Raw genomic sequence first — 6988 nt, 5'->3', positions numbered from 1 at the left:
ATATACATATACATATACATATACATATACATATACATATACATATACATATATATATATATATAACGCACACACACACACACACATCTCCCCGATTCTCTGGTAACAGGATGGGATGTAGGCACTCAATATACACTTCAGGCTCCATTTCTATTCTGTCAGTTGGTCAAATGCATTAATTTTTATCCTTCCAAAAAGTGATGGTCAAAAGGAAGACAAGATTAAGGATGAAGGAATTTTATTGAAGAAAAATGTGTTGAGAGGAAAGGCAGGAGGAGCAGAGAAAGACTGAGATAGTCACTGGAGCACAATGCAAGTCTGATCCCAGGTACAGGAAGAAAGGGGATTGGCCTTGTGAGAAGAGTTCTAGACTGTCATGGAAGCTAAGAGCATTTCAAAGATGCCATCACAGATTCCTGGAGCCAAAATAACATGACAGAAAAGTCCCATATCTCCCAGGAACAGGGTGCCCTAGTAAGTCCACTAGGCATAGCTTCAAACACAGCAGCTGGGGCCCTGTTATGAGATGAATGTACTTCTGAAATTTCATGTGTTGCATGCTTAACTCTCAGTTTTTATGTTGGTGGTATTTGAGATAAGGTTTGAGGGAAGTAATTGGATAAGGTAAGAGGGTGGGGACCCACTGTGAAATTAGTCAACATAGAAAAAAAGAGAAAAACAGAGCTAGAATATTTGTGCAGTCTCAATGAACTGGAGAAACTGTGCTCAGTCAAGACAGCAGAGAGGCCCTCCCTCACTAAAACCCACTGCCTTGTTCTTAGACTTCCATTCGTCTAGAACTGTGATGTAAATAAGCATCAGTCATATTATAAATTACCTGCCCTCGAGTATTTTGTTACAGCAATAGACAAGTGAATAAGATGAGTTTTCAATCAGTCATATTCTCTGCAGATCTGTGAGACTCACTCTAAAGGCTTCATTACCAAACCATAGAGTACAGAAGAGAATATTTCCAGGCAGAGGAAAACAGCAAAGACCACACTGTGAAGTCAAGAACTACTGAAACAAGTGAAAGGAGTTTGAACTGATTTGATAATGATCAAAAATAGATGGGCACAGGATGATGTTGGATCAATCACAGATACAGTGGCTTCATTGCAGAATGAGCTTAGTTGGCTGGGCATTGCTTCAAGTGACTTAAATACATAAACCTCACCTTCTACAAGGAGCTGTTATTTCTAGTACAGATATGCAAAATTAAAGAGACTATGAGACATGCCTAAGGTCACATGACCTGTACATATGAGAGCTGAGAGTCAGACTTAGACTTGAGTTTTACTTTCAACCACTGCACAGAAATCCTGTGTGTCTATCATCTGTGACAAGGGTTCTAAATTTTGTTCTTAGAAATGCAGGAAGGGAGCTATGGAAATGGAACACTTGGTTAAAGTATATGCCATGCAGGAGTGAAGATGAAGACTTGAGTTCAAATTCTCAGACTTGGGTAAAAACCAGATGCATAGTTCCAGCTTCCAGGATTCCAGACCTTCTACAGGGTGAGAGAGGCAAGAAGAATTCACAGAAGCTCATGAGCCAGATACCTTGGCCTATACAGCAGAAAACAACAAAAGTGTATGTTATAGCATACACTTGCATGACATTTTTATAGTAACATAATAAAGAATGCTATGAACACACTGAATGAAACATGGAGTTTGCATATAACAGCTAAGTAGGGAAGTCTGCTATAGGCCTCACACACTATCTGACATTAATGAATTTCAAAAATGATAGCATCCAGCAGTCATAAGGATGGATATTTGTTCAAACATAGAGGCTATTTGGGAGATAAAATACTCCAAGATACTCTGGTTCTGCAACATCACTGAAGTTTGAGTCAGTCAATCAGCCTTGTAAAGTGTTCCACACAACTGCATTTTTATGGGTATTTCACAATAGAATTAATGAATGTATACTAACACAGCCATTCCAGTACAGCTAATCATCCTATGAACCACTTAAGACTTTTCACTAAAGCACAAGTAATTGCCTCAAGTTTGAATTCACAAAGAATATAATTACATGAGTAACTCCAGCCCACTTTCAGAACTACAAGCTGACCTGCAAGCTTCTCTGCCAGTTAAACCCTGTGATCTCTTTAGTGACTAGGACAGATAGGAAATCTGAATGGCACCTTGGGAAGGCCCCTGATTCAGGCTTGTAGAACTTTGGAGCAGAAACATGTCATCATCTATTAATGATATCCTCATTCAAGGAAGAGCACCTGAGATGCATCTGAGTTTAGAAGACACCAAGCAATGTGACCTGCCATCTTGAGCCACCAGGCCACAATGCTGGCCTCTATAGAAGAATGCTCTCCCCAAAAGAAAGTGGCAAATGAAAGATAACCTTGAATATATTAACCCCATTAATCCTTCTTTAGACTTTTGACCTCTAAGGTTCCTATTGTGACATTCCTCACAGCTTTTGTTCAAGAAGCTTGCTTTATAGAAAATAAGGAATGTAATAGTCCATTTTCATTGAGTTTCTTTATCACTCCAAGGCATCTGGCTTGATAGAAAACAGAAAGGCTTTAGGAGACTCAGTTATGGTGACATACTAGAAACAGTACTTCAAGAGACTGGACAATGTTCTCCAGGAAGCAGTCTTTTCCAAAGAGAATGCCATTTCTACCACCACTAAAATGCCAGGATATGGGAAATGGAAGAGGCTTGTCTCACTCTGTCTTTAATGAGCCACTAGAAAAGGTTTTACTTTCTATTTCCCTTACTTAAGTTTTGATGTTCCACAGGTCTTCATTTTCAAGGAAGAAATGCCTCCATGGGGGATCTAGCAATTCTCTGAAGCTGGATGCTGTAATTGGTATTTAAACATTCTCAAAGTTCATGCTAACGAGACAGCAAGCTAAATCTTTTGAAAGTTGTCAGAAACAAAATGGAATCTCTTTGTCAAACCTTCACAATAAGTAGAATCAGGATATTAGGGTTTCATGTATACCTCTAAGTCTGAAATTAGAACTAGAAGGCTCGACTAAGACCACAAACTTGAATAAAGCCTGCTGTAACTGTGCATAATACCCGCATTTCTGCAACTATAGTTGCCTAACAACTGCCTGTTCAAACTTGAACTCATAGAATTCATCATTGATATTTATAGCCAAAGATCATTATTACAAAGAAGTTTATATAACCTCCATATTTTCCTAACACCCCTACAACCTCCTCAAATAGTTTATTATGATAAACATATGCTTATTGCAATAGTCATTGATTGTTCACTAATATCTTGAGAATCTCTGTGCTTGTTATTTAGGTGGACTGTACCAAATGGCATCTATATTTGGAGAGATGACAGACACTATTGGGGGAAATTAGGTCATAGGATTGGCCGCTGTAGCCAACAAGACTGGCATTTTCTATGGGAAAGCAAGATCTCTGGGGCTGAGAAAATAGGCTTCATCACACAGAAGAGGGTTACTAAAGCAAGAAAGACAAGGTCATACTGAATGATGAAAGATTCAGATAACTGCAAAGGCAATGGAAAGAGTGAAGCCATACCAGGTATTTGCACACTATGTTTAAGGCAGAGATGTTAACATGACTTAACTACAAGACACAGTGACCATCATTCCCCTGGGAAGGACTGGTTTGAAAAATGGTACCACTAATCTGTTATGTAGTCCCACGGTTTCATTTCAATTTATTGGAAGATGGTTAGTTATCTGTGTTCCTGTGCTGCCTATACTTTTAACCAAGATAAACATCATGCTGTTAAATTTATCTTCAGATTGTAGCATTGTCTTGGCCTTAATGCCAATCGAAGACCTTTCCTTGATCTGAACCTTAGTATAGTCAATGATTAAAAACATTGTGTAAGGAAATACAGCATGTACTCACTAAAGTTAATTTTAGATATTGTCCATAAAACATGTTTATATAAATATCTTAGAAGAGTGTTGAAACTAGTTATTGTATTTTTCTTAATCGTCTTACCAACTAAGGTAGTTTTAAATGAAGATTTTTAAAAGTCAAATCTATAAAAAATAAAATATAAAAAAATTCAAAATTTAGATTTCTGGGCTGAAATGGGGGTAAGATAGAAGAAGAGTCAAAAGGATTGTGGAACAAAATTAAACTATAATTTGTCAACTTATACACATCCCTATCAAAAAATATGTTAAAATACTTTCTATCACCATATTGGCTACTTTTCTATTGCTGGTATAAAACATGACCAGAGCAAACAATAGAAGAAAGCATTTGATTTGGCTTCCTATTACAGATGGTGAAAGCCCATGGTGGCAGAGTGATGACCAAACGAAGGCATCGAGGCAGAAATAGCTGAGAGCTTACGTCTTGAACCTACATACAGGAAGCAGAGAAAGTACAACTGCGGGTGATGGGAGGCCTGAAACCTCCATCCTCACTCAGTGGCTCACCTCCTCTAACAAGGCCATACTCACTAGTCTTTACCAAATGGCTACCAAATGGGGACCAAGTACTCAAATGCCTGAGATTAATGGGGGTTATCTCATTCAAACTGCCACATTCCACTCTCTGGACCCCATAGGCTACTGACTGTGTTATACTATAAAATGCATTCAATCCAACTCCAAAAGTCCCCATAGTGTTTCATAGACTCAACACTGTTTCAAAAACCAGAGTAATTCCCTCAAAAATCAAAGCCAAATTACATACTTTTAACACAAATTGTCACATATTCATTACCTCTCCAAAATGGAGGAATTGAGATATAGTAAAGAAATTCCAGATGGAAGTAAGATGGAACCTACAAGAGCAAACTCTAAGTCCTATAGCCCTGTATCTGATGTCACAGCTGAAGGCTTAAATGGCTCTGTCCTAGCTTTGCCATCGGCAACAACCAGATATCTTTCTTTTTTTGGAATTGAAGTTGAAAATGTAATCAAGACATAAATCAAAGGCCTGGGGAACATTCCATGGGTAAGAACACTTGCTGTTTCAGCTTGAGGATCTGAGTTTGAATCCCTATCACCCTTGTAAAAGCACAGCTTGTGGCTTTGTGCTTATAATCCCAGAACTGTAGAGAATAAAAACGGGATCATTAGAGCTTGCTGACTGCTAGCCAGACTCCAGGCTCAGTGAGAGACCGTGACTCAAGGGAGTAAAGTTCAGAGTGACAGAGAAGAACACAGTATCCTCCTTTGACCCCCAAATAAACGAACATGGGTACCAAGATGTAGGCACAAACACACACACATGGGGGGGAGAGAAAGAGAGAGAGAGGGAGAGAGAGACAGACAGCAGAGGGGGAGAGAGAGAGAGAGAGAGAGAGAGAGAGAGAGAGAGAGAGAGAGAGAGAGAGAGCAAAAAGAAAATAATGTAAATTAAACTGAAATCATAGTGGGATAACATGAAATCTAATCAGTGCTATTCTTACACGAAGGAAAAATGCAGGAACAATGCATAAAGGTGATGAGGTGCTGGACCAGTGATTAAAAGGATGCAGCTACAAAAATAAAGACTGGCTGGGAATAAAACGCAGAGCAGACTCAGATTCTAAAATCATCCAAGAGAAATCAAAACCCTGTTGACTTTGACATTGGACTTCAAATCTGCAGAATTATGAGAGACTACATATCTGCTGTTTTAATGCCTGAATCAGCAGTAATTTACCAGGGCCACTGAGTGATTCTAATGTATTGCACCAGCCTAGGATTGGTTTTTAGGTTTTGATTTTAATTTGTCCTTCATCCGTGTTACAAACTGTTTAACAAGAACTAATTTTTGAAAATGTTTCAGTTGAAACAGAAGCTAGGCAGAATTGTCACAGCATTAATAGCTGCCATTTGAAATGATGCCACACTCATATCTAATGTGGCTGTGCCAGCTCAGAAGACACTAGGTCAAAACATTTTGTTTCTAACCTTCTCAGATGAGTAATACATCATTCGGTGGTGCTTGATGAATGCTCCCTTGATAACTGGCATTCAGCAGGTATGAGGAAAGTAATACAGGTCTGACCTACAGCATCATCATTGTGGGACTCCAACAAAATTGGGCCTTGAGCATATTTCTTACCAAACCCCTTAGGATGTGCCAACTCACGTTGTTGTTGTTGTTGGTGGTGGTGGTGGTGGTGGTAGTGGTGGTAGTGTTATAACTGAAATTGTAAGTCAATCCCTCAGGAAAAAGGCTTCTATTAACAGATTTTTGGTTAATAAAACTTGTTACAGATATTTGTAACCAGCTATGCTTGAAGAAAACTGCATTAAAATGACCCTCTTTTCCAGCTATCAAAATCACTTGTTAGCGTCATGTTGTTCTCAGAATGTGATTAATTTGTATTAATTTTAGCAAAATTCTGACCTCAAAATTGTAAGCAGTTCATCTAGCAAATCTAATCATATATCCAGGATGACTTTTCCAGGGTTAAGAATAAGGAGTAAAAAAATTTTTTTGCAAGAAACACTTGATGCTATTGTTAATGCTTTTATTGCTAGTTTATTAGATTATGTGGGAACAAAGTTGTACATTCTCTTTAGATGTCCTTCTTGTGTGTGTTTGGATGTGTTCGTGTGTGTGTATATGTGTGAGTATGTATACGTGTGTGTGTTATAGAAAAAGAATAATAAAAGAATAGAGGAGAAAACATAAATTAAAGCATGAAATCCATATTCTGAACAGATTAAAATTTTCACCTTCAAGAATATCACAATGGTTGCTGGATTTTAAGTGCCTACTTTGTGTTTGTATAAATTATGCTAAATAATTTGCTTTGAGATAGTACATTTATGTAGAATCATTCTCTCTTAATGAAGACAATTAATTCCTATGATGTACTTCTCTGACAGTAACTTTGATAACTAACAGCAAATCAAATGCACAGAGAGCTGCTGTCTGCAATAGCAGATAAAAGGAAAATGATGGGAAACAAATCCTTTAATGCACTAAAGGATCTTCACAATGCATACCCAGGGATTCTGAGCTAGGAACACAGAAGGGCAGGTTCAAAAACAATGTCAAAA

The sequence above is a fragment of the Grammomys surdaster genome, unplaced genomic scaffold, assembly GCF_004785775.1.
Source record: "Grammomys surdaster isolate TR1022 unplaced genomic scaffold, NIH_TR_1.0 198, whole genome shotgun sequence".
NCBI classification, from domain to species: Eukaryota; Metazoa; Chordata; class Mammalia; order Rodentia; family Muridae; genus Grammomys; species Grammomys surdaster.
This window is presented reverse-complemented; position numbering follows the sequence as displayed.